Source organism: Lepisma saccharinum, chromosome 14, assembly GCF_977018435.1.
Source record: "Lepisma saccharinum chromosome 14, izLepSacc3.1, whole genome shotgun sequence".
NCBI lineage: Eukaryota > Metazoa > Arthropoda > Insecta > Zygentoma > Lepismatidae > Lepisma > Lepisma saccharinum.
In genome coordinates this window covers 49,992,870-50,017,162 of record NC_139242.1, presented here as the reverse complement: position 1 = coordinate 50,017,162, position 24,293 = coordinate 49,992,870, and the positions used below count along the sequence as shown (strand labels likewise).

The window sequence follows — 24,293 nt, the reverse complement described above, 5'->3', positions numbered from 1 at the left end:
CATGCAGTTCTCGAATATTTCTATCTGATTCGAACCAGAACACCACTAATGTGTCTTGTCCTCCCATGTTTGCAGCTCTTATGAAAGCCGAAACCCACCAAATTGTCCATATTCAGGCACTCGCAAGTGTTCAAAATTGTGATTGATTCATTGATCTGCTTTATTTTACTTCGCCTTTTGTGACACTTTTGGCTAATTTGCGGAGATTGGGATGAGTGATGATATTATTAAATTGATGAATGGACACTCAAAAAACATTCATGTCCAGGCCGGGATTTGAACCCGGTACCCCTGGCCTCGTAGCGCGATGTTGCAACATCCTCCAGTTGGACACTAGTCGTCACAAAGTTAGACCGATACTCCATTTGTCGGGAACATTAGACTCTTAGTAACTCATCAAGGCTTGCTGGGTAACAAGTATAAAAAAGCCAATATCTGAAATATCAGTATCTGCTGTAGGTTCACACATGCATATGCATTTTTCTATTATATAAGGTTACAAACTGCTTACACGGAATTTGGTCCGGGCACAACTAAATCATCAATCAGAACTTTGTTCTTCAGTTGATTTGTGCAGTTTATTTCTTTCTTAATAAACTGCTCCAATACCCGGTATTGCTGAAATATTAACTTTAGAGAAAGAGACATTCGATCTCTTCAGCCCTCGACCAGAAATAGCACTACACTGAGGCTCCGGAAGTTCCGCTGTCGTCATTGTCTTCATCTTTGGACCCGAACTGGAACTAGATGTAGACTTCGTTACTTTTCATTTTCAAATCACTAGATCTTATAAAGCCACCAATGGACACTGATCGACTGTATGAGTTGCCACACTTACCTCTGAAGTCTCATTAACCGATTCTATTGTACAGATCAACCGGGAAATGAATATTCTCATATTCTAGAACGTTCAGCAGGAAAACGATTCGTTAATATAGCCAGTAGTAGTTCGACTCCTTCTCTTATTCAAGAACGTTCCTTCTCGCGCTTTCCAGAGATTAAAAATTACAACGAATCGTCCTACTTGTGGCGCTACCTTTGTTGTGCAGCTTTCAAATGCTGACAAGTTTTTCCATAGTGCTCAAGTTCAAGGGCTCGAGCCCCCTTGGATACGTGCCTGATGTCAGATTAAGATCGATGACTTGCCTGTTGTATGCAGTAATAAGGATCTCACTTCAAAACCTTTCTACGCTGAATATGACATGGTTTAACAAGTTGAACAAGGGATGCTGGACGGCGTGAGGAAGAAAATGAAGGGGTGATGAAGCACCCTTCCCCACCTCCTGGCGGCCCCCCTGATTCTAAGTAAACCCAAACTCATACACGAAAATAGTTATCGAACTACTAACACCGAAAAAGTTACCAACTGTATATTGCCAAGTTCATAGTTAACGCCAATCTTACATACCTACAAGTTTCTTGTGAACAATTTAATAAGTGTAAAATATCAGCACTATGCATCGAAAATTTGAGTTTCTGTTGTCTCGGCACGGTGAGGTTGTCAGTTTCGGAAGGGTGTCCTTCCTTAATCCACAAAGCTGCATTCTTTGGGGCAGGGAAATCTTATGACTGAACCATAAATAACAAATGATTTTTCAATTGTGTCTGTTACATATTTAAGACATGGAATAATATATCCTTTCAATTCCATTTTTCTTTAAAGGGATAAAAACACTTCTGGCAGGGATAAAACTAATTTTCTTTTGCAGGGGATAAAATTTATTGTGGTGGGGAAATCACCAGCACCCCCTTCGCTTAATTTGCATACTGCTTAACTCATTTAATTATTAACCTTCCTAAAATACCACTCTTTCTCCTCTCTGTCTTAACACATTCTCCCCGGTCCCGAACTTTCGTTTCATTACTAACATAAAAAGTAAAGTGTTCCTCTGTGCTTTGCACCAAGCTATCAAGGCGTATACGGGGTGTGGAGTTAGGGCCCCACACTTTCTTGATCACGGCCGAAGGTGGGGCCGCCTTTATCTCCCAGAGTATCCTCCACGTACCCACTTTATACTACACTACGTTGGGCGGGCACCAGAGCCGCTTGAACAGGTGGAAAAAATCCCGGGTCTCTCGCACGGTAGTCAGGCGCTAGCTGAGCTACCGCGGTTTTCATTACTAGCAATGCAGATGCCATTAATTTAATTCAATTACTAGCAAGTAAGATCTTACAACCAAGTTCGTTCCTATAACGCAGAAACAATCTTGGTCCACTATATCCATGAGACGTTCTAGATTTAGCTTTAGTGCCTCGTACATACAAATAATTCAAACCGTCAATACATGGACGATGAGAAAAACGGTGGAACCGAAATTCCGCTGATCTGACGCCCTTGTTTATTTTAAAGGCAGCAGGGCACTAAGCACCTACCCCTGAACGTATGCGGGTGGAGGTTTCTGGGGTTTTCCCGTTTTCTTTCCTTGTCTGTTTATTACTGAGGGAAAATGCAGGGCTTGAAATTAGTTGTGGAAGCATTACCTTTAATCCCGTGCTGCTGCGACCTATTGAAAGAATACGCTGCATTCTTTATGGAACCAAAACACAATTATAGTCCACCTCTTCCAAGGTCAAGTGGAAACAACCTGAATTTGTTTTCTAAACATATGAAGTCATGTACGCGGTCACGAAGACGACGTGGGCGACCCAATGCTTTCCGTATCAAGTTATGTTCATTCCGTACTGAAAGAGACAAACAATACCCAGTCTGTAGACCACATCGAACCAACGAAAAGCGACGTAAAATAACGAAGAAATAACTAATACCACAAAGAGCATATAGATATCTCACATATTTAATAATAATAATAATAATAATAGTAGGTAAAATGTAAAGTTTCCCGCGCATATAGCACCGTGCATGAGGCAAATTTAGGGGACGTGGGAGCACATATTCTTGATCTCGGCCATTTTGGAGGTGATGTGTTCAGCACCACACTCCGGCCGCCCTTACTCTCGAGGATTACCCCAAGGTACTATTTTTGTTTGAGTCAGGGTGAGCCTCAAATAATAATAATAATAATAAACTTCTGTATCTGTATAATAAACGAAACTTTGTATCAAGATACTTTGAAAGTTACTTACAGATATGTACTTAATTTTACGTTCATTTTGGAAGACAATGTATGTTTCATAATTCCCGGGTCTCTTTGGTTATTCCTAGAACACCCTTGTTTATGAGATGGGGCCCAGTGTTGTGTAGGCCCCACCAGATCAAAGCAAACATTGGAGGAGCAAGGGAGCAATGCTTTCTTCATAGCATTGCTAGCGACTTCTGCCCTGTCACGAATTCACAACTCTCATAAACAAATGCTTGTGAAATAATGTGTAACTGTAAAAACAAGAGAAGAATTCGCACGAAACCTAGTGGTGTGAAAAGTTGGGTAAAGTAAGGTTGAACCCGCATTATTTTATTTTTTAAGAAATAAACTTGAAATGATAGTGAGAAAAAAACAACACGAACAACAAAAAGATAGGTTAGGCAGAAATATTGATCTACTTTCCTGATGATACATACCACATTTCATTTAGCATAACAGAGGGCTTCCAGCCATTGGATGTAACCGTCACATGAACCTTACATCCATGCCTACCTATATGTACATATGTATGTATGTAAATGTACTTATTTATGCATATTCACTACTTACCCATTTTTGACATTTGCAATTCTCTGTAGAAACTAAATATTCAGAGCTTAATCATCGAAACTCAACAAACAATAGATGTACAATTTGCCAGTAAGAAATTTACTTTTGAGTGCATAGGTGGGGGGGGGGGGGAGCGGGAACAAAATAGAAAACTTACAACTCTGCTAAGATGGTAATTACTGTAAATTTAGAGCTTTTAGGCAGATTTTTTTACAGTCGCTGTATACCTTTGAAATATCTGCACATTCAGTTGCTTGCTATAAACGAGTGGTGTCAATGCTACTATTTTAAACAGTGGATCTACAAGCTGATGGTCGATTTGCTGACTGGATTGGTTTTCGTAGACACACCCGCATAATGTCGTTCGAATTTGTGCTTCTGGACAACTCAGGGCATTATTAAATGCCTCGATACCCATGGAGAACATGATAAGCTGCAACCCTAGCTCCAACTTGTTCAAACACAAATCTAGAACATATTTTAAAAACGAAGATTAATTTCTTCACAATGAAATTACTCGTTACGACCCTGTTGATTACAATATTACAACTTTGTTCACTACAATGATAACAAACAATTGAGGATTTGAGGAATACAATGGTGGAGGAGCGGCACCTCACGGTCGTACACATGCTTGACACATGCGTACATGAACATACCTTAGCCTACAAGAAAAATTGCCCCTACAAGAAAAAATGTCATTTAACCAACTTTTACCTCAAGTATGCATTTTGTATGCGATATTTAATGGGAATAAAATTTGACTATTCATAAAAAAATATTTCGGTCCCCCATTTTCTTATATCTTTCTCGGCGACACTGTAATGCTGACAGAAGCTCTTTGATATTTTCAAAATAAAATGTTTCCTCTATTCGGAGGAACGTTGTTGTCAATACCTTACTTTCTTCTGTTTTGTTATTTTACGTCCTTTTTTTACCTCTCTAGGTTAATCACAATACAATGACGATGAAGGATGAATTGATGAGATAGATGACGGAACAAACACATATCGATTACCAAAGATTCGAACCTAGAACCTAGGATCAGTGTGTGAAAGTGCAACCCATCTCTTTGAAAGGTTAGCCCCCAGTGCCTGGTTTCTATTAGGCCCTCTGGATTACTTCCTGCTTTAATCCTTCAAATCCCTCCTTTCACCTCAGCCTGGGTGCCAAGCGAGCTGATTATATTTGAGCCGGAAATACGAAAGGGGGGTTTCACATAACAATTTATATTTTTAGTCCCTGGTTCGTTACGCATGTACAGCAAGTGAATAAACAACTGGTTTAAAATGGACAGTACTGTAGTTCTTAGAGTTAATTCAGCAAATCATAACATTTCTAGTAGTGCCTCCTCGATGGCGCAGTGGTAGCGTCGTCGCCTTGCAATCAAGGGGTCCCGGGTTCGATACCCGGTGGAGGTACATAGAGGTTCGGATTCCACTTTAAACTGTAGGTCCAGTCCCGATTAGCCTTACTGTGCATAAAGTGGACTTAAAACACCAAATCAACAACAACAGGAACAACATTTCTAGTAGGATTATATTGTTTATTATACGTTGTTATACATATATCTCTGCAAAACTATCTCTGCGGGCCTAACCTCAGCTGAAATGATATTCCGTTCATTACAAATGCGTTTCCTTACGCCTTTACTCTTTCTTTTGGGCATCAACTATTCAATACGGAAATTTCCAAATATTCAAAACTTTTCTAAAGGGGACTTGGGACAGCAAACAGGGGCTGGCTTACACCAAATGCTACATTCTTATAATAGTCTAGCCACCAAAATTGGACTAAACTCGAGGAGACATTCCTCGTCGTCGAAATATGGGGAAACACTGTTTTCTATAAAAGCCCAATTGGCTTTTTTATAGTCTGGGTAAACGTCCGTGGACGTGAAACCCGTAGCGTTGGAAAATTCCACTGCAACGGTCTTTGGAAAGACATCTCCCCCACTGGGGTGATAAAGAAATCTAATATCCAGCAAAGCACAATCCAATGAGCACATACACTTACATCCGGTAATAACATATAAGGACGCACATGGAAAACATATTACTTTACCCTACACCTTGTAGCTGGCCAGCAATTAATTAACATATTTCCAAAACCAGTATTGCTCAATCCGACCATTACAAGTGCTCCGAGGTTTTTCTTGGCTATGACATTTATGTTACGAAGATTTCATACAAAATATACAAATAACAAGTACGTACAGGAGACAAGCAAGTTGCTTGAACCAACAGAGGGTTTCGTACCAAAGCAACAAAATGCAAGGGATACAACACCTGGATCTTCTTTGCAATCTTCAAAATAGCATTCACTGCACGAGAAGGGTGCAACTAGACTATAGAAAAAAACGAACCTTTCCGAGTCACCCAATCTACAGGCAACTGAGCTGCTTATTGCGTCGCCCCGGTGTGGAAGGTCACACTTCTTCTTCTTAATGTTCGTTTCAAACGACACTTGTTTCTTGTTTACTTATTCTTCTGAAATCTGCTTTTGCCTGAATCTTCCTTAATGCATCAAAATATCTGCTTTCGAAAGTTTTAATGAGCACGTTTTAAGAACATCTCAACGACCAAAGTCAAGAATTAGTAGAACTTTTGACTGTCTTCTAATCACCGCAAATTAGCAAATATATTTCCATCAATGGATTGTAAATTGATTATGTACGAGTTACATGTAAATATATTTTGTAAACTTCAAGTTAGTATATTTCATTGATTGATTGATTGATTTGGTTTATTTTACTTCGAATTTCTGCCACTTTTGGATAGTCGCGAAGATGAAGATGAGTAATGATTTGACGAAATTGATTAAGTGATACTCAGAAAGAATACTCATGCCCTGACCACTCCGACGGTTAGTGTATTTAATTTTACATAGAACTTTAAATAATATTTTTCTTCCATGTGCAGCAAGTTGTACCACAGTTAAGTTCGGAATTTGGCAACTTCGACATTTCCGTTAACGAAACAAATAGTTGATGAAGGTACGATGAATAAAATCGAACTATAAAGATCCCATTTTATGTATTTTCCGTCCATAATTATAATACATGAATAAAGTTAACCTACAGTTTTAAATTTTCACATGCAAATTTGCTTCATTATTCGGGCTGGTTGATTAGAGGATAACAGCAGTGTACGTAAAAATGATCAAGCATAGCGTTATGGACCTCAGGTTGAAATTCTAAGTAAAGCATGCAGGTGCGAAAATCCCTCCACTTATTTCATGAGTTCATGATTCATGCTTATGTCACGTCGTAGATATGTAAAAAGAAGTTAGAGCGGTGTTTACAGTTTAACTGCGAATGCTCTATGCTATGTGTACTAATCAGAAAGAAAGTAGTATATCCATAGTTGAACTCACATTGACAGACAAACAATTTTATCGACATGTCAATTATTTATTCCATAATATTAGACTTAAGACTACTTTCAATCCAATTTGCAATTATTTCTGAGCAATCGACAGGTATATGTTGTCAAATTGTTTACCCTCACTTACAAACAGACAAACCATTTGAGAACATTTTGCCGAGAGAAGTTGCCATAGGCATAACTTGGCGGAGGCAAGGGCGGGCAACCGCCCCCCCCCCCCCAAAATCATGTGTTGAGTGAAAAAGAGGTATATTCCACACATAAAATGTCAGAGACAGAAAATAGTTCAGAACTCAATGTGCTGTCAGGAATGTGTGAATATAAGAACACTGATCATGGGTTTCAACCCAGAACTTTCTTGTGAGTGAGGAACAACATTTACGAGAACATTTTCCAAATTTGAAATGAACTGTTCAAAACATTATTGACAACCTCCGTGAGTTCAGGATGCTGTGAGCATTCTTTCTTGCCCTCGAAGGTTCAGGACCAATACACTGTATACTCAAAGCTACTGGACATTAAATACTTCGCCTTATTGCTGTTTTGTATATTTAACAAACGAATGATATTAATAGGTCCAAAATTATAAATGAATTTTACTCGGACGCAACTCGTCAAGAAAGGAAACTGAAGCTTCGTTAGATTTTTGATTGATTGGTCGATTGATTAGGTGTTTTAAGTCCACTTTATGCACAGTAAGGCTAATCGGGACTGGACCTAAAGTCTAAAGTGGGATCCGAACCACTTTGTACCTCCACCGGGTATCGAACCCGGGACCCCTTGATTACAAGGCGACGACGCTGCGCCACTGCGCCATCGGGGAGGCCTGAAGCTTCATTAGAACTAGAAGCTTCACTCATACTTGTGTGCTATATGTGGTATGTGGCGGATCGGATTTATATGCTATATAAAGATCGAAATATGCTATGCATAAAAACACCTTCGAAATTGTATTATGGTCTATATAGTATGTTTATGACCTCACGGATACTCTTGGGGATGCCACGTCTCACATGATTCCAAATACTGAAGGAATTCCCTTCTAAAACCCACATTTCTTGCGTGGCTGGGTACCATCATTTTTCAACATAGATAGCGCAAAACTATTGCATTTCTATCACTTGTATTTGAAGAATAGATATCGTTTACAGAGGAGGAATTGATAAGTTGCTGGGCTCATTTATAGTTTTCTTCTGCAATAATAGAACCATTATGCACTAGAGGTATTAACAGCTCAACATGAGTGACAAAACTTGCTGCAAACAAATTGTAAAATTTACACGCTAAAAAATAGTTTAACTATACTGTGCTAGATGAAACTAAATTCATGCAAACAACCTCACACCGTACTGCATACTTTGCACACCATGGTACAGAGTTTTCAAAGGCCTGAAAGCCAAAGCACATGACCAGTTTTCTTGAAATATATTATTATTTAATGAGGATACAGGGGTAAAAATTATGATAAAAAATTCAGAATCACCCCTTCCCCTCTCCAGGTACACTTTGGACTCATCGTATATACATGCTTGAGCTCTGATTCTTGTTCTTTAAAAAATGGCAGAAATACAAAGAGCGAACTATCGCGCCCTCTCACAGAAAAGACTACAAAATTTAGAAAGAGAACTACATTGGTTAAATGTCCAATTTATAAAGTAGGTATTGTCCAGGTTTTCAGGGCTTTGCAAATACTGTGTGGTCCTTACGGCATGGAGGAAGTCCTGCTCTTCACGGCCACCGGAAATCACATGAAACCGTGGAAGATTTATGCGTGTGAAAATTTCCATACAAGTCGATATTTCTCTACGGCTCAAGTGCTGGGACGTACACAGTGGATAGCAGAAAGTCAACGAATCTGAAAAGTTTCGTGCATGCTGTGTGACGTATAAATTATCTTGTTAAGTTGTTGTTCTAACCTCACTTTATGCACTAATAGGATAATCGGGACTGGACCTACAGTTTAAAGTGGGATCCGAATCACTATGGGCCTCTACCAGGTAACGAACCTGGGTCCCTTGATTACAGTTTAAAGAATATTGACAACAATTGTATTTGTAAATTCCCACGTGAATAACCAGATGTTACTTTAAATATAAAAAATATTAAATTGAATACTTAAATGCTAACAGTTTGCTATATATTAAATAATTCTGGCATCAGCGAATGTGCATGATCATAATCATCTATTCACTGTTGAAACAGTTTGACCTTAACTCCTTCAATATTAAAATTTCTAACATGTACCATTTGAAACAAGTATTTTCAGGTGGGGAAGGCCACCTTAAAACAAGCCCCCAAGGACTAATATTTGCAACCAGAAAGAAGAATGCTCTTTTATCTCCTAAGTTTAAATTAAGTATAACAACAAAAGTTTGCTGTGTGTTTAAAATTTCTATTCGGCTTGTTAATTTTCCAATACATAATTAATGGTTTTAAAAGTTTAATTAAAAATTGATTTTATATTAATATAACTTTTTAATTTTACAAATACAGTAGTTATGGGATGAAAAAAATTTCGATCATGCTAGTATTTGATAGGTCTACCTATCTACGCTTCTATTTTATGGTTTTTGACTATCTATCCAATTATTTCGTGAATGACTACAACAATTAAATGAAAGACTCAATGGAGATTTTTAATAACGCGTCCGGTTGGTTTGACAAATTTCAATTTATAGCTCAAACCGTTTTGGTCACGTCACCACTTTAAAATTCAGGGTGATTCGAAAGTCGAAAGAGAAACACCCATATAATTTCTAAAGATATTATAAACCGTGAATGCAATCACGTGCAGTATGTAGGAGTCTATGTGTCCATATCTTACTTTCTTCTCCTGTTTTGTTATTCTACGATATGAGAATCAATTGATGAAAGTGGTTAGAAAGTTTTTCTTCTTTTTTTTTCAAATGGGAATAGGCAAATGACATATCAAATTCATGTAAAATTTTCTGAAAAATTGAATGGTGAAATCCGGTTTTAAGATATCTGTATTACTTTCGAAGTTACGGGGTGTCAAAAAGTACCGACGTATAAACAGGCAAAAACATGGAACCACCCAATTTCATGACAACGCATAACGTTAAACCAATAATATCATTACCATTGTGTCTTGGACTAAAGAGTGCAACAAGAATACCCGCTCCAACTTCAAATCCGCTTATTTTTTTAATTGGAAAGGGGATCATGTGTCATACCGAAATAACGTGAAATTTTCTGAAATATCACATTTTGAAATCCTTTTTAAGGGATTTTTATTCGTTTTTGAGTGTCTGCATAATATAAAATTACGTATTTAATAATGGTTCTCCTGAACTGGAAAACTGTCAAAGATGTTTGATGTGTTACTTACCCCTATTCTAGTTTGAAAAAAGGTTAGATCAAATATGGCGAATCCAATATAGCGTACGGGGTATCTAACATGCCTCAGAGATGAAGCACTTTATCTCCTAATAACGCATATGGCTACATTAATGGTCCATGTTTCAACTCAAGCAGAAAATGTAAGTTTTCAATAAAACTTCAAAAAAGCGACCTTCCAGTCTTTATATCGAAAATTAACAGACTATAACTGGGTAAATCTATGCAATATTGAGGATGTCAATACACTAACTAATACGTTTTATGATATTTTGTATAATATTTTGAATGACTGCGTACCACTGAAACGCATCAAGGTACCTAAATATCCTGTGTGGTTCAATGGTGACATTATTAGGAAAATAATGTTCAAAATTATATCATTACAAAAAGTGGGGAAAAGGTAATTGCAACGCAGAGTACCATGAAGGGAAATATTAGAATCTTAGGAAAGAGATAAAGAAAGGGCTAACAGCAGCTTACAAAGCGTACATCCGTGAGACGGAGGAAAACATAAGGATAGATGTAAATAATGTATGGACTTATATTAGAAATAAAAAGAGGGATTCAGGTAGTGATACTTTTGAATACAACAATGAAATCTTACACAATGGACACGATATTGTAAATGCATTTACTACCTACTTTCTATCGGTGTACAAAGATTCTTTACAGTACTCTATAGTTGAATCAGATAAGTGCGAAACCGGAGTGCTTTCCCAACTCGATATATCGTATATCGAATTGAATGATATCGAGGAAGCAGTTAAAATGTTGAAAGCCAAAAAAGCAGTGAGGATGGACATCATTCCTCCCTATGTGGTCAAGGGGAGTATAATATTCAATAACATTTTAGAACATCACAACTTCCCATCAAAATGGAAAATCACTAAAGTTAATCCCTTCCCAAAAAAAGGCAAATGCAAAGAACGTTGATTGCTTTAGGCCAGTGTAAATTCTCTCAGTTTTTTTGCAAAGTGTTTGAACAAATACTGTACGACAGAATAATGGCCAACGTACGACCGGCTATATCTACCATGTAACATGGTTTTATATCGCGGAGGTCGACAATCCCAAACCTTGCCGAATTTGCACATTTTGTAGCTTATGAATTAGACGAAAGGAAACAGGTATCTATGCTGACCTGGCCAAGGCGGTCGATTCGGTAAATGATGACATTTTACTTCAGGAACTATCGTATTTTAATATATTTCTGAAAACGTAATTATGCTGCTAAAATCTTACCTCATGGACCGAAAGCAATTTGTCAATTATAGAGGATACATATCTCGGGAATACCCTACGCCTTCTGGGGTGCCGCAGGGATCCAATTTGGGTCCACTCATTTTCTTACTCTTTATTAATGACCTCCCGAAAATTATTACGAAATCACGTTGACATATTTGCTGACGATGTAAAAATATTTAGAACAATTTGCTCTGACGAAGACAGCCTTGACTTGCAGGCAGACGTAAATATATTACTACAATGGAGCGAAAATTATAGACTTGTATTCTTGATACATGTCAGGTAATGTCTATAACAAACGCTGAAATAAAAAGAAACTTCCAGTGTCAGATGGGAGGAAAACAAATAGCTAAGGTCACTAAATTCACGGATCTTGGTATCACGTATGACGCAAATCTATGTTTTAAAGAGCATATGCATCATATCGTTAACCAAGCATATAAGAAATTAGGATTGATAAAAATATGTGGGGAAGATCTAGAAAGTACATCAATATTAATAATTTTTGTATGTCTCCCTAGTACGCTCACACGTAGAATATGCGTCGGTAATATGGAAGCCCTTGGACAAAAAAAAAAAAAAAAAAAAAAAAAAAAATAGAAATGATTCAGTCCAAGTTCTTGAGGTTCATAAAGTATAGAGAAGACAAAGTATATCCCAAATTCAATCCGTACTCTGAGCTTGTATCACAGTTTAACATTGAAAAAATTGAAGAAAAGTTTAATCTTAATTTGATGAGCACGTTATATAAAATTGCAAATAACAAAATAGACTCTATGGAGTTAGTATCTGCATTACAATATCATGTATCTCAAATGAGAAACAGACCGAAACCCGGTTTGTTTCATGTACAAAAATCTAGAACAAATTATGTAAATATATCTCCGATGTGGAAAATGGGTAAAACTTATAATGAAGTAGTAGCAAATGATCCGAGCGTTGATATAAACAGTCTGTCATTTCAATCATTCAAAAGATTCCTACTGGCTCATTGGAGAAAGGGGTGAGGGGTTCGTCTGTATAGGAATTAGTGAAACAATTTATGTTATGCACAGATATATGTAATGCTCATATATAATACACAAAATGTATGTATGTCTCAATGGAACAATGTTCTGTGGCATCATTTGTTAAATAAATAAATACATATATAATATCTGGAGAAAATATATGGGTGGTTTCCGACTTTTGGATTGGATTGGAGATAATTTATACAGGGATGGTTTAGAATTTTCTTTGTCGTTCTCGTAAATTGTGTTTATTTTTGCGGATGTAGCGTCAACAGATTCTGTGATATGGATGTCTCACCTCGCATTGACTCTTGTCCCTCACGGCCAAACAGACGGACGGTCCGATAGAGATGTGTTTACCTACTATCTGTTAGGTCTATCAGATTTTTGAATTTGTAGCTTTGAGACACTGATCGTTCATACGGGCTGATGGACTTGGAGAGAAACACTTTACACATTCGCTAATCAGTTTCCTAAAAGGAATATAAAATAATCCAAAAATATAATATAAAAATAATATGGCAATAAATATCGTGTTTAGTAACGTTACAGAAAATCATGAAAAATAAAGTGGGATATTACACAGCCTTTACCCAGCCAGAACTATATTTTTCTACATAGCTTGTTTATTGTGATAAATGTGAGATAAAAGGTAAAGTTCCCCGTGCAGATAGCACCGTGCCATAAAGGCACATTTAAGGGATATAGGTATAGGACCCCTCATATTCTCGAACTCGATCTCGGGCATTTGGAGGTGATGTGATCAGCAGCATGCTGCTGCCGCCTTTACCCCTCAGGGTTGGCCCCAGTTAGCAATAGATTTGAAACTGTGTAAGCCCAGACCCGCTTTATGCGGGGACAAGGCCGGAAAAAATTCCGAAAGTATATCATGCCCCACCCGGAAATCGAACCTTGGTCACCCGCTTGGCAGTTAGACGTCCTGAGGAAAATAACTGCCATTAATTTTTTATCACATCATTCGTAGCATATATTTTGTAATATCAACTTTATAATAAAAGATGTATGTATTTCGACGTTCAAAAGATGGGACGTTTGACTTCCAATATACCTACATCACACGATGCAGTTCAAAGTGATTCGAGCGAAGAAACTCAAGGTCGAAATGGAGCAGTGGACATGCTGTGAGCAACTTCCACAAATGTTCTCTGGGGCTGCTGTGTTTTTATCAACAACGAAACACAAGACATTAGGTTCCAAGCATGTGTGTGGGTATCACGAATCGAGGCATTGCAATCTGACCTTCTAACCTGTCACGTTTCTCCTTTCCTTCTCAAGTCACAAGGCAGCTGATTCTGATATGCTTACGTCACGGGGAACGACCTACGCTTTTTATTCACATCTGCTGAAAGGTTTTTGGAAACTATGAATTAAGTTAATGAGAAGCGAAAAATTGAAGGATGGTTTTTGTGATTGGGTGCTTGTTTATTTACTCATCAATGCTTATATGCACCAATAGCTGAATTGATTGATTGATTGATTGATTTGGTGTTTTAAGTCAACTTTATGAACAGTTACGCTAATCGGGACTGGATCTACAGTTTATCCCTTCTCTCTCTCTCTCTCTCTCTCTCTCTCTCTCTCTCTCTCTTCTTTCTTTTCTCCTCTCTTTCTTTCATTGAGAGAGAGAGAGAGAGAGAGAGAGAGAGAGAGAGAGAGAGAGAGAGAGAGAGAGAGATAGAGAAGTAAAGTGGGATCCGAACCACTATGTGCCAGGGACCCCTTGATGACAAGGCGACGACTCTGCCACTGCGCCATCGAGGAGGCCTCAAAATTAACTGAACAGCGACGAGAGGATGACGTGTATAAAAAGTGAAAATAAAGGGCAGGGAATAAAGCGTCAGCGGCACTATCTCAGCAGTCGCCTGAATAGACTCAACAAGACAACGAGAACTCTTTAGGCTGTCGTGAGATGTGAATCAGTGACCATCCAAATGTAAATATACGTATATTCTTTACCAAGAAAAATGAAAAACGTAATACAACTGATAGCGAGTGGTTGAAGCTGCAATCAAGGTTCCCCGGGACAGATTCCACATTAAACTGTAATTCCAAACACGGTTGAAAATATATGGTAACTAACTTACTCTATTTTATTTACACATACACTGAGGAATTTATGTAGGGGTATCGCCGATAGAACGTTGATCTTGTAAATATAGGTTCCAGGATTTGATTTCTTATGGGGTCACGTTTCAAGTTGTCCTTGTCGCGCTTTGAATTTGTAGCTCCAGTTCGGTCAAAAATAATATGAAATACTGGGAAAATACATCTGCAAGAGTGAAAAAGCAGCATTAGGCTTCTTACTAATTTTCTGGAAGCGCCATTGAATTCATGGCAGAAATAGACGTTATTTAATTTCGTTCACATTAAGACGATCCGATTTTATGATGTTATTTATCTAAATTTAATTTTCCTTCGGTTTCTTCCACACTTTTACGTCAACCATAAAACTTTACGTTATTTTACATAATGAAATATTCAATGTTTGTTTCGTATGCTCAGATTATAGTATAAAAATTTGGAGCTTAACTCATGTCGCAGGGGGGTTGAGCAGAATATTTTCTTTTTTGCAGATCATAGAAATATCATCCAGGACTATTTTGATAAATAGGTGTTACATTTGCAAAATCATAAAATTACTGATTACTGTAGTCCTCGGGTTTCAGGAGGTTAACAAAAGTACCATTATATCGTGAATCTCCATAATCCAAAAAAAAATTGGGAGCAAGTGTCTCCTTTGCCCCTGCTAAGTTATGGTTGCTGCGCATAAATGCGTCGCTGAAAACCCATAACAGTTTGAAGAATCAAGGATTCCTTCCTGGTAGGCCGCAACAATGATGAATAAATTGAAACGGGACGGTGCACGGTACAGGTATCTGGATAACTTAGTGGTAGCAACTGTCGTCTTTGACTGTCTCTAAGTCTTCGAGCAACTTGGCAACAATATTAAACGTACAATAGCATTGTTACATTCAAAAAGGCATATGTGAAAATATATAAATTCTATTCACATTTTTACATCACATAAATTGGTATTGATTTTTTGATTGATTTTGTGCCTCTAGGCTAATTTGCGAAGATGGGGATGAGTGATGAAATGATGAAATTGATGAATGGACATTCACAAACAACCAAGCCCGACCGGGATTCGAACCCGGGACCCTTGGCATCGCAGCGCGATGTGCTAACCACTCGGCCACAGGGTCGGGCAAAAAAAATTGGTATTGAATTTAATTGATAGTATTTATGTGCAGAGAATGTTCTGAGAAAGTTCAAATTCGATAGCCCCCTTAAACACACCAGTACCTTCAACAAAACGATTTTTCTAGAATTGGTCTAATTACTTTTGGGACAGAACTTGCATAATATATAGGCTGTGTCCTAGAGAACAGTAAGTTTACAGTCAAGAAACAAAGAACAAAATAGGTATCAACGTTGTTCTTCCCTTGTTTTTTAGTCTGTGGTTTTACTCCCTACACATCGCAGTAATTAAGTACCAAAAGAAGTTTCTTCACTTCAACTGAATCTTAATTTTTTCTCGCTATCGAGGTTCAATCAAAGAGAAATAAGTGGGGAAAAATAACTGAACAACATGCATTTATCCGTGATAGGGCCTCTCTAACTTTACACTTTTAACGGACGTCTTGTTAGCTCATGACTTCCTTCTGACACTAACACTAACATTAAGGCACACAACACACAATATAACCTATCCAAACAAAACATTACAAAACCAATTACACACTTATGTGATTTTGTATCTGTATTCATAAATATTATTAATGTTGAACACACACACATTTACCTTCTACTATTATTAACGTTTATTTTAATCTTACTTATCCCGTAGTAGAATGCTGTAAAATCAACGTTGTTCAGGAAAACCGAACAAATTTGATTCTTTATGCCAATGTCGCAGTGAGTTACTGTAAACAAAAAAATAAGGAAAATAAAGGATGAATTAAAAAGGGAATCCGTAAAAGAAAAATCACGGAACTCACGCCCTGAGTTAATTTTAAGGTACCAGGGCATAAGAAAATACCTCCGAAAGTATGGTGTTCCCCTCTTTTTCCTTCTGATAATTCTAAACCCCTCAAAATACTCGATCATCTGTAAAAGTAAAGGTTGAGCAATGTTCCGCAACCTTCTTGTCCTCGCAGAATACCATAAATTATCCAGTATTGAACACGGCACATCATAAAATTTATTTATCTAAAAAACATACATTACGACACTGTTGATATAAATTAAAAGTTTAGGAATGAGTTACAATATAATCAGTTAAAAATACTACTACTACTACTACTACTACTAATAATAATAATAATAATAATAATACAATTCACTGCACTCATAGGTACTTTTGGTATTATTATTATTATTATTGAAACGATTCATGCAGCTGATTATATGGATCCGAAACGCCTGTAGAGATTATGTATGTGTAATAACAAACTGACCCTTGCCATCAAGGCATGCCATGAAGGAGTAAAGTGGGTGTGGAGTTTGGACCCTACACTTTCTTGATCACGGTCGAAGGTGGGGGTGAAGTGATCAGCACCACGTCCATGGCCACCTTCTTTAGCCAAAAGTTTTCTCCAGGTACCCACTTTATACGACGCTGGGTGGGCGCCAGAACCGCTTGAACAGGTGGAAAATATACTGGTTCTCCCCCGCTGGGGATCGAACCCGGATCTCTCGCATGGTAGTCAGATTAAATAATTTACATTCAATTTGTTACTACAAGAAAAGTTCGCAGCACACCCGTGACCTTGTGGAGGAACACCGGTTGCGAAACATAGATTTAGATAGAGGGTAATGGCGCCAAATAATAAGAATTAAAAGTATTTCAGAAATCGAATTCCAGAAAGCTGTGGGGGTAAAAAGTGACCTTCAGCCAGACACCGTCTCAAACCTCTCCTGACGAGCGCCGATACACCTTGAATATCTTGGCCTTTGACCGGGAGGTGATTCTCCGGTACCCACAAGGTCTACTCGGAAAGAAATGGTGTGTATGCGCTCCCCCTCTCACCGCACCACCACCCGAAACTCCCCCCCTTACTCCACTTCCCCCCGGGTACCGACAAGGGCGATAAAACCAGAGCGTGTGGGTGTGTAACGCGGACGCGATTTTTCTGCCACCTGGTGTGGAAATAGTAAGCTCATCCCACACGTTGCATTGAAATTTGCCACCCTATGGGGACACGTGAAAAACAAATTTTCCCAAGTAAGGATGCTATCCATCAGGTTGTTGCAAGTATTTCTATTAGGTAATTCCATATTCGTTCCTCAAAAATTCAAGGGCAGTGATCCGAGGCTTCTAAATGTATTTTTCGTAACGATTTCCTTGTGGGGACCGGATTTTGGTCCCCACAAGTCGGTGCGGTCCCCATAAGGTGGATTCACAACTGACGAGTGTCCCTTATGGTAGCATCTGCAAAAGCGCGCACTCACTCACTCACTCACTCACTCACTCACTCTCACTCTCTCTCTCTCTCTCTCTCTCTCTCTCTCTCTCTCTCTCTCTCTCTCTCTTCTCTCTCTCTCTCTCTCTCTCTCTCTCTCTCTCTCTCTCTCTCTCTCTCTCTCTCTCTCTCTCTCTCTCTCTCTCTCTCTCTCTCTCTCTCTCTCTCTCTCTCTCTCTCTCTCTCTCTCTCTCTCTCTCTCTCTCTCTCTCTCTCTCTCTCTCTCTCTCTCTCTCTCTCTCTCTCTCTCTCTCTCTCTCTCTCTCTCTCTCTCTCTCTCTCTCTCTCTCTCTCTCTCTCTCTCTCTCTCTCTCTCTCTCTCTCTCTCTCTCTCTCTCTCTCTCTCTCTCTCTCTCTCTCTCTCTCTCTCTCTCTCTCTCTCTCTCTCTCTCTCTCTCTCTCTCTCTCTCTCTCTCTCTTTGCTAACTGACAGCGATGGAGATGAGTGGCGGTAAGATGAAATTGATGACTCACAAGAACATCCATGTTCAGGCTGAGATTCATAGCATAGCAATTTCACCACAGAGATTGGCAATTGGTGACACGAATTAACAAAAGTTACAGATTTGATGGAATGTCTGGCATGTACACACTCTGTCCTGTACAGGTTTCTAAATTTGCCAGTTTTCATTTTGTTTTCTTATTTTTTAAATATGGGATCCGTGGTCGGAAATAGCATTCTACTGGAACTAGCTACAAAATTTGTAGCTGTAGCAGTGCCACATTTTGAAATTTGTAGCTGTAGCAAGATACAAAATTTCTGCAGTTGTAGCAAAAATTTCGCTACAGCTACACTTCTTCTCAGCAGTTTGAAGTAAATGTTGAATGTAGCAACAGCACAAAAAAAAATCCACAATAATGCTTACTTTTGCAGGAGGTTCATTGAGACAAAGTCTCACATATGGAAATACGGATAATTCTTCGCTATTCCTAAGATGCAAACAAGAAAAGGAAAACAGAAGAGGAAGGGATTATCTACGAAGTGAAATGTAAAGAATGTCCGAGTGTGTACATAGGAGAAACGAAAAAAAAGGCTGAAAGACAGGTTGAAACAACATAGGGATGATGTACGACTTAAGAGAGAGAGAAATGCAATATTTAAACACACGAGAGAAACAGGACATGACAGAGTGGGATGAGGCTAAGCAGATAGGAAGGGAGAAGAGAATGCTAGTGAGAAAAAGGGAAGCCAAGGAAATAGAGAAGAAAGGTGAAGAAGACACAATGAACTGGAATGGGGACTGAAGTTAAACAAAGAATGGAAGAAGGTGTTAGAAAGAGTGGAAAGGACAAGAGAGAAAGAGGAGAGGAGAAGGAAGAAAAATGACGGAAAAAAGAGCGTGAGATAGAAAGTCCAACCACATTCTATATGGAAGTAATTGTGTTTAGCCTTTTAGGTGAAAGTACAGTTGGCAAGTGAAAGCCACCTGCTAGAAAGTTCCAAACAACTTTCTAAATAGTCTGGAGGGAGTAATAATTGTGTTAGGGATGGGACTGATTAATCGGTACTCTATCGGTATCGGCCGATATAGGCATATCGGTGTATCGGTTTATCGGTAAAATTACCGATTATTTTACCGATCCGATATATCGATAAATATATGACAATATAGTGCAAAATTCTGCCATTTTGTTGTAATTTTTATGGATAATGTCCGTGCCCTACTTTCTAAAAAGTAAATGTCCTAATATGCAACTCCTATTGCACTGCAGTCACCTTGACGCACACATATATTAAGGAGGTCAATGAACCTTTCAGGTTCTTCAAGGACCATTTCTGATTTTATATCGGATCGGTAGAATATCGGTTATCGGTATAGGTAAATTTTATATCGGTACTTTATCGGTATCGGCCAAAATTTCATATCGGCTCATCCCTAGTTTGTGTATATACACTGCTCGCCATTAAAATTGCAACACCCAGAAGGAAATGAGATAGAAACACGAAACTTGGCAAATATGTAGTTCATAATAAGACACGAAAATTATTACAGTTAGAGCTCAGTGGTGAGATATGTGACACGTAGAACATGGTTGCATAACCCCACGGAGCTAGTAGCGTGTACAGCCTCCATGGGCGGCAATAACTGCTGCAACACGGCGAGGCATGGCAGAATGAGTCTATCGATGTCTGCTTGCGGTATGGCGTCCCAAGCGGCTTCCACACGATGCCAGAGGTCTTCAACATTACGTGCCGGAAACCTGAGTTGGGCCAGCCGGCAACCCACATGGACCAGACATGTTCAATTCGCGACATATCCAGCGAACATGCTGGCCAAGGAAGCACGGGCAACATGGGGGCGCACGTTATCCTGTTGAAAAGTGGCATTATGCAGTGTATGGATTAATGGGACAGCACAGGGTGAGAACCTGTGTTATGTACCGTTGGCTGTTCAATGTCCCTTGAATGCGTACGAGACGCGAACGAACACCTATGGCGATGGCACCCCATACCATGATACCCAATGAAGGCCTTGTGTAATGATGCATGATGCAGGCGTCATGAAGCCTAGCGCCACGGTGCCGCCACACGCGTGTACGTCCATCATGATGTTGTATACAGAAGCCGGAATTCACCAGAGAACACTACAGCATTCCACACCGCCATCCATGCACGATGGTCTTGGCACCATCTCAAGATGCAAACGCCTATGCTCTAGCGTCAGAGGAATCCGCAACAGTGGGCGCCGAGAAAAAATTCCCCGGTTCGCCAAACGACGAAGCACGGTTCGTGGGGACACTGGACGTTGTAAAACATCCCGTACTTCATGCGCAATCCTCGTTGACGTGGCCGTTCTGTCTGTAAGGGCCATGCTTACAGACGTCTGTCCTCTAGTTCCGTTGTCCGACGCGGACGTTGTGAACCTCTACGTCGCTCTACAGTGCCTTCCTGGACCCACTGGTTCCATACACGGATCACTGTGGATGCATTCCGTCCTACACGGGCACCGATCTCACAGTAGGATAATCCGCATTCACGGTATGCAACAAATCGGCCGCGATTGAACTGTGAAACCTGCTGGAATCGCTGCCGTATTCGACGACGTGGCATTGCTGACCTATTTTAACACACTACACTCACGACCATGCACTTTCACTGCTCTTCTGCACCTATCTGACCTGCTACAGGTACCACTTACCAGATGGCGTGGCAGGCACACATGACGCATGACGGCCTTGAACACCTAATCATTTCCTTCTGCACCTCTCCTCTACACACTATGCACATTTCGTCCGATTCCGATTACTCCTTCTAGGTGTTACATTTTTAATGGCGAGCAGTTTATAATGCCCTGTTTTTGTATCTTGTTACTTTTGTACTTGATACAGAGTCTGAAGAAGACCTTGCTAGAAGGTTGAAACGTTATGTTTAGTTTATGTTTTTAATAAAATAAATTACTGCCTTGGTCAGTATATTTAGTTTGTCATAATCATGGAAACAAGGCTTGATGGTGTTATAATTGGACATTTTTCCAAGGCTGATGAGGAAAATTAACAACTGGAAGGACTTGAAGAGGAAAGAAATACACAAAGATGAACAAGAGAAGTTTCTGAGAAAATGTTTGGAGAGAGGCACAGCGCCTAAAGGATTAAAAATAAGTAAGAAGGGAGTGGTTTGCAACACCAGGAGATGGAAGATATTGGTTCAGAAAATGGAAAAAGAACTGATATGGAATGAAATAAGGGCAAGAAGAAAGGAGATAAAGATAATAAAGGAAAACCTGACAAAAATTGAAAAAACTATTGAAGATGGTCTCACCATTTTTACGAGAGAATATACATTTCATGAAATGAAAATCTGGCAGGAGAAATTTAGAGAGAAAATGAAAATAAAATTGAAGAAGAAAGGAGAGGGATTAGGATGGAAAGAAGAAAGGGGAAAAGAGGAAGAAGAAGAAGATACCAGAAGAAGAGTTGTGGTAATAGGGAATGTAGACCTATCAAAAGAAGAGAAAGCTTTTTTAAAACTAGGAAGAAGTTTCAAAGTTAAAGAAAGAAATGTAGATTATGAGGAAGTTATATATGACATTGAAGAAGCAGTGCTCCATATAAAAGAACCAGAAAGAGACAAGATTAGAAGAAGAACAGCAGCCATACTGAAGAAAGAAATGGGAAAACAAGGAAAAGTAGATAATTTGAATCAAAAAGAAAGGGAAGGGATGAAGAAAATCAAGACAAGAAATGATGTGGTGATAGAGCAGGCAGATAAAGGAGGAGCAATTGTGGTGATGGAAAGAGAATGGTACGAGAGGAAGTTTGAAGACGTAAAAGAAAACGGATATGAGGAGATTTGTGGAACAGGGGAAGAACAAACTATAAAAGAAAGGGTCATAAAAGACTGTAGGAGGAGAGGATTCAAGAAATGCATAAAGGAGACAGGAAGACTACCAAGTTTGAAAGGCTTTCCAAAGATACACAAAGAGGAGATAAAGTTAAGACCAGTAATGAACTGCAGTAACAATATTTTGGAACCCTTGGAAAAGAAATTAAAGAAAGTTATTGAAGTGTTAGTAACACAGCAAGAAAGCAGAGCAGTTAAGAACAGTGAACAAGTAGTAGACCTCATAAAAGGACTTAAATGAGATGAAGACGACAATGTTTAGCTTAGATGTGAAAAGTATGTTCCCGAGCATCAAGAGGGGAACGTTTTGGACATTATTAAAAAGAGAATGGGACAAGAAGTTATAGGAGAATGGGATAGTGAAAGGGTAGTGAAGGCACTGGAAACCATTTGGAATAACGGTTACAGTATAATGGGAGATAGAATAATCTTAATGAGTGAAGGACTAAATATAGGTTCTAGTCTAAGCCCAGCATTGGCTGAATTGGTTATGAATGAATGGGAAAAGAAAGTGATAGAAAAAGGAGGTGACAAAATAATTCTGTTTTGCAGATATGTGGACGATTGTTTTGGCATATGGAAGGGAACGAAGAGGCAGCTCGAAATTTTTGCCAAAGAAATACAAGATGAAGAAAGAGGGATATTATTGGAACTTGAAATAGAAGAAGACAAGTTAAGCTATCTAGATATGTTGATGAAAAGGAAGAGAGGACAAGAAATTGAAACCGCTTGGCATCAGAAGAAGTGTGCAACAGGGGTATTATGCCACAAAAGAAGTGATGTAAGTGAGGTGACAAAAATAAATTTTATAAAGAATATGGAGGACAGAATCAAGAAAATATGCATGAAAGAATGTGAAAAAGAAGGCAAAATAAATAGCCTATGGAAACAGCTGGAAAAGAATGGCTATGAGAAGCAGGATTGACTGGACATAAACAGAAGAAGGAAGAAAACGGGTAGGGGAGAATTGGAAGAGAAAGAAAAAGAGGAAGAGAAAGAAAAAGGGAGAAGGTTTGCAATAAGGAGTATGGGGAAGACCACAGAAAAGATATGCAAAGTGCTTAGAAAAGCTGGAATTAAAACTTACAGGAACTTACTTATTCCTAAAAAAAATTAAAAAAAAACAACTGGCACCTGAGGAAAAAGGACCGGGTCTAAATTATTTTTCTCTACCGTTCAGAATAGATATAGGCAAAAACAGTAGACAATGGATAATGCTCAATTAACATTGCATGCTTACAAAGCATGTAATCGATGTTCCAATGTTCAATATTTACATACAAATTCAGATTATGATGATTACAGTATGCCACAAAATATACAGTACTGAAATTAAAAGACGAACATTACATTCCTGTCATCTTTGAGTTTATTTATCCTGAAAGAAAAACTACATACACATTATTAGCGAGTTATAACTTCCTTTTCACTACTGTGAACGCGAGCGACTGGAGTTATGCCCCATCGACAAATGCACATGCACGTTCGAGGTGCGCGAGTTTCAGTACTGTATATTTTGGCGCATACCGTACTTTTAACTTTAATCTACTTAAGTTCACCATACAAAACAAATGTGTAATTTACAATAGTCTTTACTCAAAACTACACATATGAAAAGTTACGCCCATTATATAGAAACAAATGCCTGATGTTCAACTTAGATCCAAAATAATTTCAGCACATAAAATTATGAAAAGCAATTTTCTCGCTCAAATAATGTTAAGGCTTTGAAAATACCACCGGCATAGCAAAAATTCCTAAGAGAACAGAAATCTACAAATCTGATAGCTTCTATTCTGTAAAAAATAACAAA

At 38.7% G+C, this 24,293-nt stretch overlaps 1 protein-coding gene across 4 annotated transcripts in view; it reads right to left on the bottom strand.

Moving 5' to 3' along the window:
• LOC145998875 (phosphatidylserine lipase ABHD16A) overlaps positions 1-24,293 on the bottom strand; it is a 130,358-nt gene that overhangs the window by 93,595 nt on the left and 12,470 nt on the right. The window lies entirely within an intron of this gene.